Source organism: Petaurus breviceps, unplaced genomic scaffold, assembly GCF_028583685.1.
Source record: "Petaurus breviceps papuanus isolate PSGF00001 unplaced genomic scaffold, PetGlider_PUasm1.0 77, whole genome shotgun sequence".
NCBI classification, from domain to species: Eukaryota; Metazoa; Chordata; class Mammalia; order Diprotodontia; family Petauridae; genus Petaurus; species Petaurus breviceps.
The window spans coordinates 4,226,838-4,241,201 of record NW_027186492.1 but is presented as its reverse complement, the minus strand read 5'-3'; positions in this window follow the sequence as shown (position 1 = coordinate 4,241,201).

Below are 14,364 nucleotides of genomic sequence, written 5' to 3'. Positions count from 1 at the left end.
AGGGAATCTCTTTGTGAGCAGCAGAGGCCTGCTGTCATTTCCCCTACTTGGCCCCATCAGTGCTTGTGTATTAATTACGCTAATAACAACAGCAGGGAGAGCAGCAGTCCCAGATGCCTGCTGTGGGCGCCCCCAGGTGGTGGCCCCAGGGGAGGCCAAGGAACTCAGAAATAATTGGCAAGGAGGGTCTGCAGTCTCCAGCTGGCTGAATGAATCTTGCCAACTTTCTTGTGTACTATGGATCGCTTCCAGAGCCTTGTCCTAAAGGAAAAGACCTACTTCTTCCCAGGAACTATAGCCTCCAACCTGAGGGCTGAGTCAGGATCACAAGAACAGGGTCTGAGGGGAAGAGGCAAGGAGGAAGAGTGAAAGGAGGGCTAGAGGTTAGAAACTATGTTCATAGCAGTGGCAAAATTCCATCCTGCTTACTTTTCAAACTATCTGTACACTCTCACCACTACCACCACCACCACCACCCAGTAGGGGGATCTGATTTCCACCTTAAACCAAGATCAAAGTCAACAAGCATTTATTAAATGCTTACTATGTGAGGGGCATAGAGCTAAGCACTGGAAATACACAAACAAGGTTCCAGTAAGGATTTACCAATGATAGGGAGGGAAGCGCATATTCCAGGGTTTTAAGATTAACTTAATCTCAAAATAAATTATGTATGTGTGTGCACAATCTATTCATTTCATCCATTCATAGATCTATTCAGATATTAACAAGTCCCCTTTCCCTAACTCCACCTGATTTGCTGTCACCTATGGGAATGGTGTCCAACCCCATGCCACAACCCTCAAAAATATGGTCTTATTATACTGCCTAAAAGGTACCATTCATTGCTTCTCCACCTTTCCCCATATAAAGCCCTAAAGCTGAAGACAGTGCCAACAACCTGAGGCACATAACCATTCTGTAAATCAGGATATGTTGGGTCTCATCTTGACCTTCTGTTCTCCACCTTCTCTCCCTCATGCCATCAGGAAACCCATCCCATCTTGGGTACTGAATCAGTTTTCAGTTTCTCCAGTGAGAAGACCTTGAGCTCCAATTATCCAGCTCAGCCCAGATTTATCAAGTAGCCTCATATTTCTATGTGGGATTCCCTCCCTCTTGTGTCCTAGCACCCTTTCCCAGGAATTTCTCTCTCATTCCTATAGACCCTAGGTATTAGTTTATATTGGGGAGTGATAACATGATAAACACCAGTGAAAAAGGTGTACCTACCTTACACAGTAGGTAATAGGAAAACATTAAATGGTTTTGAGTAAAGGAATGGTATAACCAGATTTGTGTGAAAGTGTCCCTTTCTTGTTTCAGCATAAAATGTAATACTTGTATGGTATACTCTCTAGTCTCCCACCATCCTGGTCACTCTCCTCTGGAAACATTCCAACTTGTCAACATTATTGCTAAATCTATTACTAAATCTTTTACTCTAAATGTGATCTGTCTGAGCCGGAATATAGTGGGATACTCATTCCCCTTTGAGAAGTAGTAGTGGCAGTGTGGGGAGTAGATAGTGGACTGGACTTGGAATCATGAAAACTTGGGTTCATATATTGCCTTTTGCTTGACTAGTTTTCTTTACCTTAGGGAAGTCACTTAAACTCTCAGAGTCCCAATCTCTTCATTTTTAAAATGAGCACACTAGCATGTGACTCACAGAGTTGTAGTGAGGATCAAAGGAATGAATGAATAAGTAAGTATGAAGTATTTACTATGTGCCAAGCCCTGTGCGGCTAGAGCTAGAAAATTAAGAGAGTCCCTGCTTTCAAGGATCTTACCTTAAAACAGAAGAAGACAATTCATATAGTGTGTTTACGTACTAGTATTAGGGGAAAGCACCTTCAGAGGAAGTTGTTGGATTGGGTCTCTGTAAGAGTTAATTCTCTATTAATGAAAGCAGGGGTAAGGGTGGAAGCAGTGCCAGTGACCTAAGGGGTGCTGTTATTCTTGGGAGAGAGAGAAGGAGGGAAGGGAGGAAAGAAGGAAGGAAGGAAGGAAGGAAGGAAGGAAGGAAGGAAGGAAGGAAGAAAGGAAAGAAAAAATGGAGGGGCTGGTCAATGAGATCCAGTCCTTAGAGCAGTGATTCTCAAACATTTTGGTCTCAAGATTCCTTTACACTCTTAAAAATTACTGAGATCCCCAAAGAGCTTTTGTTTACGTGGGTTATATCTATCTATATTTATCATATTATAAATTAAAACTGATAATTTTAAAAAATATGTATTGTTAACAAGTCCATTAGACATATATTGTAACTGAACTTATTACAAGAGAAATGAACATGCATGTGGAACTCTATTATTATTAATTCATTTAAAAAATAATAATAAGCCCATTACATTTTGACATAAAGAATATATTTTATGAAAAATAACTATTTTTAAATAGAATTTATTGAGAAGAAGCATTGTTTCACATATTTTTTTGCAAATTTCTTTAATATGTAGCTTCTTAGAAGACAGTTGGATTCTCATATCTGCTTCTACATTCAGTCTCTTGAGATATGTTTTAGTTAAAGCATATGAAGAAAATTGAACCTCACATAGATAGGTAATTGGGAAAAGGAGGAGTAGTTTAACAGACAAATAACATCTTAGTATTATGAAAATATTTTTTATTTTAAAGACTCCCTGAGAGGGTCTCAGAGACCTGTTCCACTCCCATCCCCCACCCTACCTGCCTTAAAGCATAGCATATACAATCTTAGTCTGCCATCCAGTGACACTGGACTCATTGCTGTTATCACAAGACACTCTGTGCCTTTTCACTGGCTAATCCATACCTGTAATTATTTCTCTCCTCATGGAGGTTTGGTAAGCCTGCTCCCAGAAAGGCATGATGAAGGGTCCTTCTTCCTCCCTGGTTCAGAGACAGCACAAATATTCCCTGTTTCCTGTAAGTTTTTAGTGAACAGTTATGACAAGCCTTTTAAGTGATTGTTGAGCAATCAATGAGTGTGTATACTAAAGGTTAGAATGATAAATTCTCTTGCTCTTCCCTTGTGGTGAGGCAGGCAAGAACTGCCATATGTTTCCTAGCATGGAGAGAGACAACAGCCATAGAAGCAATGTTAGCCTGCCTACTGCCACTAGCTTCCTTTTTTCCCCACCTGACTGCCATGTGGCCATGAGCACTTGGTGCCTCTGTTTCTGTTGTGTTTATTCTATCTTGATCTTGAGTGAAAAAATATCAGGGACAGAATAGACCAGGTTATTTATTACCTTGCAACCTTCGAAAAATCAAAAGAAAGGGCCATCAAAGTTCCCCTCACACACAGTAGCCAGTCTAGTGAGGAATCAGTCTCAAGGAGTGACCTACTTGAGCCAGTAGCCAAGTCAACACATCCTGCAAGTAAGGAAACCAAGTAGTCCATTGTCTTCTATGCCACATCCATAAATGGACTTGGTGGTGGTGGAATGTTTTGTTTAACTCTACTGTCTCCAGGAATCAAAACAATAGAGGAAAGGGCATTCCTAGTAACTTCTCAGTAAATAAATATAATTTTGTAAAAATTAATTGATGTCAATTGATGAAATGATATTGTGGAGATACAAATTGATGGTTTGTTTTGAGGGGAGCACACTATATTGGAACATGTGAGCAAAAGTATTAAGCAACTCTAATATCTCAGAGCTATCCCTAGAACCATGAGCTCTCAAACAAACCTGCCAGTGTTCAGAGACTGGAGAAGGGGGTTGTAATAACAAAGCCTGAGTCAGAAGAAGGAGGAGGAGGAAAGAAAAGAGAAATTAGAAACAAAGGAAAAATAATTATTTTTTAAATATATGTACATATTTATTACTGAAAGAATCAACTTTTTTTTTAAAAAAAAATTCAATTAATTTATTAATTTACTTTTAGTTTACAATGTTCCACAAGCTTTTAAGTTCCAAATTTTCTCCCCCTCCCTCTCTTTCACCCTGCCCCCACCATGGTGGCATGCAATTCAATATAGGTTCTACTTCACATTAAACATCAGTCAAGTTGTAAAGAAGGATTATAACCAACAGAATGAACAATGAGAAAGAGGAAACAAAATAAAACAAAAAAAAAAAGAAAGAGAGCAAATAGTTTGCTTGAATCTGCATTCAGACTCCTCAAATCTTTCTCTGAATGTGGATAGCCTTTTCCATCATAAGTCCTTTGGAGTTGTCTTATTTTGCATTGCTGAGATGGGCCCAGTCTATCAAAGTTAATCATCACAGATACAATGTGTCTGTAATTATGTACAATGTTTTCCTGGTTCTGCTCCCCTCACTTAGCATCAGTTTATATATGTCACTCCAGGTTATCCTGTAGTCCATTTGCTTCTCATTTCTTATAGCACAATAGTAGGAATCAACTCTTTTTTAAAAAAAAGATAGGATTAGTCTTCAATAACATTTTTATTGTTGTATTTAATGTGTGCACTTTAGCAGACAGCTTCCAAAATGAGAGGGTAGTGGCATCTTCTTTCTGACAAGATAAGGTGCTTGGATTTGATACAGAATAAAAACATACCTCATGGGCATTCTTTATAATCCCCTCTTGGTCTTTCTTCAATATCTCCTCTTTGAGTTATATCTGATCTTTTCTCCAGTTTTCATGGAAATCTGCTGAGGAATGGAATGAGTTTGCTTCTGTTTCTATTCAAGGAACCTCTTGATTCTGAGTCTTGTGGGAAGAAATAATGGCAGGATGAGGGAAAGAGGAAAAAATTATTTTAAATAAATTTTATTGTCTTTTTTTTGGCAACACTATAATTTCTGCTAGTCTTTCCTCCTTTCTCTCCCAGAGAATCATCCTATATAACAAATAACTTTTATTTTTTTATAATACGTACAAAAAAATTTTAAAAATCAGGATTAATTAAGTGAATTGCCCAGGATCACACAGCTAGTGTTAAATGTCTGAGGCTGGATTTGGACTTATTTCCTCCTGACTCCAGTGCTGCTGCTCTATCCACTGCATCACCTAACTACCCCTTCAAATAATACATTTTTAAAAGACAAAAAAGAGGGGTGGCCAGGTAGCACAGCGAGTAAGAGCACCGGCTCCAGTGTCGGGACGACCTGGGGATCAAATCTGGGCTCAGATACTCAGCACCACACCCAGAAATAACTGGCCGTGTAACCTTGAGCAAGTTACTTAACCCCAATTGCTTTAAAAAAAAAAAAGAAAAAAGAACAAGTAAAAAAATCAGAGTAAATAATAAATAAAAAGTCTGAATATATGCAATGTACTACACTTATGGATTAGTTCCACTGTGCAAAAGAATATGGCAGAGGTGTCTTATATTTCTACTATCCAGCCATACTTTGTTCTTTCTCATTTTATAACATTTGCTTTTATTTATCTATTTATTTTTAGTTTTCAACATTCACATTTATAAGATTGTGAATTCTAAATTTTCCCCCTCCCTCCTCTCTCCCCTCTTCAAGATGGCATGCAATCTGATATAGGATATACATATACAATCATTTTAAGTGTATTTCTACATTGTCATGTTGTGAAAGAAGAATCAGAACAAAAGAGAAAAACCATGAGAAAGAAAAAACAAAACAACAAGAAAGAGAAAATAGTATACATTCAGACTCCATAGTTCTTTCTCTGGACATGAATAGCATTTTCCATCATGACTCTTTTGGAATTATCTTAGATTCTTGCATTGCACTGTATTGCTGAGAAAAGCTAAGTCTGTCAAAGTTGGTCATTGTACAATGTTGCTGTTACTGTATACAATGTTCTCCTGGTTCTGCTCACTTCACTTAGCATCAGTTCACGTAAGTCTTTCAGGTTTTTCTGAAATCTGCCTGCTCATCACTTATTTTTTTTTCTTTCTTTTTGTTTATGCTCATCATTTCTTATAGCACAATAGTATTCCATTATTTTCATATACACAACTTGTTCAGCCATTCCCCAGTTGATGGGCATCCCCTCGATTTCCAATTCTCTGACACTACAAAAAGAGCTTCTATAAACATTCTTGTGCATGTGGGTCCTTTTCCCTTTTAGATGATCTCTCTGGGATTTCAGACCTAGTAGTGGTATCACTGGATCAAAGGGTATGCATAATTTTATAGCCTTTAGTGCATTAGTTCCAAGTTGTTCTCCAGAATGGTTGGATCAATTCACAAATCCACCAACAATGCATTAGTGTTCCAATTTTCCTACATCTTTTCCAACATTTATCATTTTCCTGTTTTGTCATGTTAGCCAATCTGATAGATGTGATGTGGTACCTAAGAGTTGTTTTGATTTGCATTTCTCTAATCAAGAGTGATTTAGAGCATTTTTTTCATATGACTAAAGATAGCTTTAATTTCTTTATCTGAAAATTGCATGTTCATATCTCTTAACTATTCATCAATTGGGAAATGACTTATATTCTTATAAATTTGACTCAGTTCTCTATATGTTTTAGAAATAAGGCCTTTATTGGAGACACTGGCTGTAAAAATTGTTTCCTAACTTTTTGCTTCTCTTCTAATTTTAGTTGCATTGGTTTTGTTTGTTTATGCAAACCCTCTTTAATTTAATGTGATCAAAATTATCCATTTTGCATTTCATAATATTCTCTATCTCTTGTTTGGTCATAAATTCTTCTGTTCTCCATAGATCTGACAGGTAAACTATTCCTTCTTCTCTTAATTTGTTTATAGTATCACCCTTTATGTCAAAATTGAGGACTCATGGGGCAATTAGGTGGTGCAGTGAATAGAGCACCAGCCCTGGAATCAGGAGGACCTGAGTTCAAATTTTACCTCAGACACTTAACACTTACTAGCTGTGTGACTTTGGGCAAGTCACTTAATCCCAATTGCCCTGTCTTTCCCCTCCATAAAGAAAAAAAAAAGACAAAATTGAGTACTCATTTTGACCTTATCTTGTTATAGGGTATAATATGTTGGTCTGTACCCAGTTTCTGCCATGCTATTTTCCAGTTTTCCCAGCAGTTTTTGTCAAATAATGAGTTCTTATCCCAGAAGCTGGACTCTTTGGGTTTATCAAACAGTAGATTATTATAGGAATTGACTACTGTGTCTTGTGTACCTAGCCTATTCCACTATTCCATTATTCTATGTCTTAGCCAGTACCAAGTAATTTTGATGATTGCTGCTTTAGATATGGGACAGCAAGGCCACCTTCCCTTGCTTTTCTTTTCATTAATTTCCTTGATAATCTGGATCTTTTGTTCTTCCAGATGAATTTTGTTATTATTTTTTCTAGCTCTATAAAATATTTTGGTAGTTTGATTGGTATGGTACTGAATATGTAAATTAACTTAGGTAGAATTTTCATTTTCATTATATTAGCTCAGTTTATCCACGAGCAACTAAAATTTTTCCAATTATTTAGATCTGACTTTATTTGTATAACATTGTTTTGATTTTTTTTTTGTTTGTTCTTTGGGTTTACATGGTTATAGTGATTGTATATGTTGTTTTCTTTGTTCTGCTCACTTCAGTCTGCATCCATTCATGTAAATCTTTTCATGTTTTTCTGTGTTCATCTCACACATTATTTTTTATAGCACAATAGCATTACATTACATTCATGTACCACAATTTGTTTCCTCATTCCCTAATTGGTGGATATCAACTTTGCTTTCATTTCTTTATTATCACAAAAAAGTGCTACTATAAATATTTTTTATGTAAATGGGGGACTTTCTTCTTATCAATGGCCTCCTTAGAGTATAGGCCTAGTAGAGAAAGAATTATTGTTATTATTGCTTTTTGGAGGGCAGTTGGAGTTAAGTGACTTGCCCAAGGTCACACGGCTAGTTTTTTTTTTGTGTTACGTGACTGAGACCAGACTTGAACCCAGGTCCTCCTGACTCCAGGGCCAGTGCTCTATTCACTGCACCACCTAGCTGCCCCAAGAATTATTTTTTCTTAAGTGATCTTCTTTAAGTCACATGTTGAGAGGGAGGGATGACAGAGACTTCCAGAATGTTCCCTTGGTATACTCAAGAATTCCAGAAGAAATTCTACAGAAAATGAAAACATTTACTGGCTATAGATATTATATGAGAGAATGTGGACAAGAGTCTAGCAGGATAGGCAGGCATAGCTCTGTTTCTTTTTTTATTGTCATTTTAATTTCATTATTTTCAATTTTTTTCACAAATTCCATTGGCATCCAAATTAACGAGATCATAGATACATTTTAGGTCTGTCATACTATCTAATGTCAGCTATTATTATTAAACTCTAAGGTCCCTGCTAGGTCATAGGATCATAAAAATGATGATCAGCCCAAATTCTTCTATTAAAAAAAAAGGGGGGCGGCTAGGTAGTGAAGTGACTAGAGCACTGGCCCTGGAGTCAGGAGGAACTAAGTTCAAACACTTACTAGCTGTGTGACCCTGGGCAAGTCGCTTAGCCCCAATTGCCCAACCTTCCACCCTCCACAAAGGAAAAAAAAAAAAAAGGAAAAAAAAATCCGAAAAAATGATGAGTCTGACAGTGTACACACTGTTCCACACCCATAATTCTCACCTCCAGAAATATGTGACAGGATATATATATTACCTATATGTGATATATATATATATATATATACCTATATGTGAGAGGATATATATATTACCCTTGTGAGGAGGGTATGAGTGTAAGGAGAATGACTATTTTTGTGGATATTATGTATGAAATAATTCTGTTAGGTTTTGTGGATGGGTAGGGAGAAAATTTATATGTACGTGACTGGGGGAGGTTGCTTGTATAATATGTGCCTATAAAAACTCCCTCATCTTCAGAAATTCATTGCTTGGAAGGAGTCTAATCAAATCAACAGGAAATGTATTTGGCCATATGCAGTAGCAACAGCAGCTGTCCTAGGAGTTCCTATCCTTAGAACATTGTCCAGAGCCAGACCTGAACAATCCCATGGGAACATGGAGGTGCCATGGAGGGCTGTGTGAGTGGGCAGGGGCAGGAACAATCCCTAACGAAGCTTAGAACCAAACTCAGAGACCATGCTGGACTGTGCTAGGCACCTCTGTGTCTCTCCTTTCTAATTCAAGGGGTCCTGACTCTGCCACTGGTATTACTAGGAAATTCTGTACCTGGGACAACTACCCCAAACAGCTACTGAATCAAGTCATATGGAACTTTAGTTGAGGGTCAGGGAGAATACTGTCCCATAGGGGAAGGGGAGAATTGAGGCCCTGGGACACTGGAGACATCATATGGAAGGGGACAGAGCAAGGTGGATTGCTTCATGTTTTATTTCTAAAAATGTTCTTGATATCTGGTTTTATGCATCATCTGTATTTCCTAATATAGTCCTCTCTTCTCCCTCCCCAGAGAATCAGCCCAAACTCTTCTATTAAAAAAAAAGGGGGGTGGCTAGGTGGCGAAGTGACTATAGCACTGGCCCTGGAGTCAGGAGGACCTAAATTCAAACACTTACTAGCTGTGTGACCCTGGGCAAGTCACTTAGCCCCAATTGCCCAGCCTTCCACCCTCCAAAAAGAAAAAAAAGGAAAGAAAAATCAGTAAAAATGATGAGTCTGACAGTGTACACACTATTCCACACCTATAGTCCCCATCTCTAGAAAGAAGGGAAGGAGTTACACTTTCTTATCTCTTCTTTGGGTCCAAGTTTGGCCATTATAATTACGAAATTTGGTTTTGAGTTTTGTTGTCATCACTGTTTCCATTTACACTGATGCAGTAATTGTGTACATTATTTTCTTCTTTCTCCTTCACTTTGCATCAGTCCACATATCAGTCCACTATGCTTATGAAAAAGTAAGACTTCCTATTTTAGCTAATTTTACTAATTAGCTGCTAAGCTCCACTGTTTCTACATGCTGAAGGACTGCAAGAGCTGTCAATGCCCTCTAACCTTGGCTCCCTCTGAAGAGGGGCTCTGGGATAAAGGACCTGGTGTCCCACCCTAGTTTCTGCTCTTTTCTCCATCTACTGCTCTGCTGGGGTTTTTTTGTCTCAGAATGAAACAGATAATATAGGGCTCTGAAAGGAACAGGGAAAAAGCTGGACATAGAAACCAACATTTCAGGATAGCAGGGCTTGCTGGTTTTCTAATAGCAAGCTTTCAGCAGGTACGAGGGCATCTGTTTAATGCTCTCAGTGTTAATGTCTACCCTTCAGCTGCCAGGTCTGTGGAGAACCGCACTCTATCCTGGACTCCTGAGAGGCCAAGACAGAGTGTGTTCCCCATTAAGATTTAGGTTAGCCTCAGTCCACATTTATCTTGTCCTTTCTACCCAGGACTAAGGGGTAATGATTAAGAACTTCCCTATTTGGTTGAATAGGTCCTCATAATGCAACCTTTGCTCATAAGGCAGCTAGGTGGTACAGTGTATAGAGTGCCAGGCCTTGAGTCAGGAAGACTGATCTTCCTGAGTTCAAATCTAAGTCATTTAATCCTGTTTGCCTCAGTTTCATCATCTGTAAAATGATCTGGAGAAGATCATAGCAAACCATTCCAGTATCTTTGATAAGAAAGCCCCAGATGGGGTCACAAAGAGTTGAACACAACTGAAAAATGACCAAACAACAATTAAACCTAGTCTTTGGTAAGACTAGCCAAAGTCAGCAGGCACCCATTCTGTGATTTTAGAGTCTGAAACCTTCCCCTGCTCGTTGATGAAACTGAGAAACCAGAGGTCAGACTTTTCATTCTCTTCTCCATCTATACTATTTTGTTTGGTGAACTTATCTGTTCTTGTCGATCCAATGATCATCTCTCTGAAAGATGATTCTCAGATCTTCTTATCCAACTCTAACCTTTCTTCTTTAGTTTCAGATCTCCAGAGTACCTATCGGACATGTTGAATTAGATGTCTTTAACTTGCCTGAGAACTGAACCCCAAATCTTCTCCATTTCCCAACTTTCTTATTACTGTCACATCATCCTCCTAGTCCCGGGGGGTACAACTCAGGCACCATCCTTGGCTCCTCACTCTTTTTTTTGAGAGGATAGGGCAAGACAATTGGGGTTAAGTGACTTGCCCAAGTTCACACAGCTAGTATGTCAAGTGTCTGAGGCCAAATTTGAACTCAGATTCTCCTGACTCCACGGCCAGTGCTCTATTCACTTTGCCACCTAGCTGCTCCTCTTTACTCACTTTTATTCCACTTATCCAATTTGGTTCCAAGTCTGGTCTATTCTACCTTTATAGCGTCTCTTGTATTCTTTCCCTTCTTTCCTCTGATGCTGCCACCACTCTGACTCAAGCCCTCATCACCTCACATCTGGACTATTGCAATAACCTACTGGTTATTGTCTTTCCCCACTGCACTCCGTCCCCCCCTCAGCTATCAAACTGATCTTACTAAATCTTATATCAGAGGCGCTAATACTCCTTGAGTACTTTTTTCAGGGCTGCTCACCCACCTTTGGTGTCTACCTGTCACCCAGCTCTCGCCTGTGACTCCGAGAAGCTGTAGCATGCCACCCTGGTAAAACCATCTCAGCAGATGAGTTAAACCAGGTTGAGTGTAACTGACCCCAAACCTGTCAGTGAGTTAAGGAGATGTCGACCCCAAGCATATGAAGACATTCCCCAGAAGTATGGGTGGATGATAACAATTTGTTCCATGAAGGAGGCTGAAGTAGCTGCTGTGGTGAGCTTAGGGCTTGGTTAGACTTTGAAGAAGCCAAGGTCATTCACTGCAAATTGGGCCATTACCAGTTGTCCTGACTTGCCACCGGACTTTGCCTCATTTAAATCCAATTCATTCAAAAGTCAAGACATCACCCATCATCCACCATTTTCTGTACCCTGACCCTAACATTGTGATGTCATTGGTCTTCTTCAAAAATGAAGGACAAGGGGCAGCTAGATGACAAAGTGAATAGGGCATAGGCTCTGAAGTTAGGACCTGAGTTCAAATACAGTCTCAGACACTAGACACTTAACTAGCTGTGTGACCTTGGGCAAGTCAGTTAGCCCCAATTGCCTTGCCTCTCCCCCTCAAAAGAAGAAAAAATGAAGCACAAACAATAACAACAATTAAAGCTTAAATTTTACTCTAATTCATTAAACTCCAATGTTCCCTATTACCTCCAGGATCAATTGTAAAATCTCCTTTTAGACTTTCAAAGTCATTTATAAGGTGTCTAGTTTCTAACTTTCTGGTATTCCTATACTTTATTCCCTTTAATGTATTTTATGATTCAGTGGTATTAACCTTCTTGATATTTTTCTCTCCCAAACCCCCACGTTCTGACTGTGTATTTTCACTGATGTCTCTCATGCCCAAAAGTCCTACTAACTCATCTCCACTTTCTGATTTCCCCAGCTTCCATCAAGGCTACCTACTACAAGAAGCTTTTTCCAATGGACCTTGATGTTAGTGCCTTTTCTCTGTTGCCTATCTCTAATTTATTCTGTATGTAGCCTGTTTGTACATAACTATTTGCACGCTCTCTCCCCTGAGTTCCTTGAAAACAAAAATTGTTCTTTTTTTAGTTTATTTATTTTTAATTTTTAACATTCATTTCCTAAGTTTTAAATTTTCTCCCTCCCAGCATGCAATCTGATATAGGCTCTACATATACATTCCTATTAAACATATTTTCACATTAGTCATTTTATATAAAAGAACAAGAACGAATGGGAGTAACCATGAGAAAGAAAAACATAAAACGAAACAAAACAAAAAAAAAGAAAATAGTCTGCTTCGATCTATATTCAGACTTCATATTTCTTTTTCTGGATTTTGATGGCATTTTCCATCATGAGTCTTTTGGAATTGTTTTAGGTCCTGAGAAGAAGGAATGTCTTTTGCCTTTCTTTATATCATCAGTGCTTAATATAGTTTCTGGCACATAGTAGATACTTAATAAACACTTTACTTGCTGTGACACTAAGCAAACCCTGTTTGCCTCAGTTTTCTCATTTGTAAAATAAATTGGAGAAGGAATGGAAAACTACTTCAGTATCCTTGCCAAGAAAACCCCAAATAGGGTTTGAAGAGTCTCTTTGAAGAGTCAGACACGATTGAAAAATGACTGAACAATAACATCAAAAAAAATAATTATTGGCTTGATTTCATTTCACAATTTTAGTTAAGACTTTAACGGCATGGGCAGCTAGATGGCACAATGAATAGGGCACTGGCTCTGGAGTCAGGAGGACCTGAGCTCAAATCTGGTCTCAGACACTTCACACCCTTGCTAGCTGTGTGACCTTGGGCAAGTCACTTAACCCCAATTCCTTGCTTTCCCCCCTCCAAAAAAACAAAAACTTAAAATGCAAATACTCCTGGGGAATGGTGTGACTAAGACCAGATGTGTTCCAATCAATTAATCATTTATGAATCACTTAATATGTACCAAGTACTGTGCTAATCTTTGGGAATACAAAGACAAAAAGCTAAATAATAATAGCTTTCCAAAATGCTTTACTATTCTCTTACTTGATCCTCACAACAGCCTTGGGAGGTAGGTGCTATTATTATCCGTATTTTACAAATAAGGAAACTGATATAGACAGAAGGAAAGTGATTTGCATAGTGTCACACAGCTAGTTAGTGTCTGGTGCTGGATTTGAACTCAGTAGTCTCAGGTCCATGTGAGCATGACAACCTGAATATATGTAGGTATAGATAAAATGCAGTGTAACAAAAGTCTTGATGCAGTTTCAAAGTCTGTTAAAGCCTAAAGCTATTCTAAAATCTTTGGGACATCTTGTAGCTATGGGTTGATTGTTTCCCCCCTGGTATCTGGGTAGATGGGGCTTTAAAAAGAAGAAGAAAGAGGGTACTAGAAATGCTGAAGGATAAACTCACATCTGAAAATGTAGCTATTTTACATATTACATATACATTTGTCTGGGACTCTCATCTCTGTGAGCCTGAGGACTTGCCTTGTAGGATTTTGAAGATCTGGTTCTGTTTTGTTTCTGGGGAAAAATAGAAGGATGTGGGGTCCCATTGAGGGTAGGATCAGATTATACCCAGACTCTGGAAAGTTTTGAATTTACCTAAGGTGCTTCTAACATACTTTGAATGCCCACAGTCATCTTACCTTGGATTCACACACCTTGACTCTACGTAGGCAGATTGACTGATAGGAGCTGCCCTATTTCCCCAACCTTCCTCTCACCCATCCCTTTTCATGCTCAATAATATAACAGAAAGAATTATATACCGTGTTTCCCTGATAATAAGACACTGTCTTATTCATTTTTTGGACAGAAAAACACCAGAGGGCTTATTTTCAGGGAAGGGCTTATTTTAATGAACATTGACAGCAATTTTAATAAACAGGTAAATGTGAACAAAAAAATGTACCTTTATTCAATAAGCAAATCACTGGGGAAGAACAAGATGACTCGCTCACTGCTGCAGCTCTGATTGGATGCAGCTCGGAGCACAGCGTGCGTTTCAC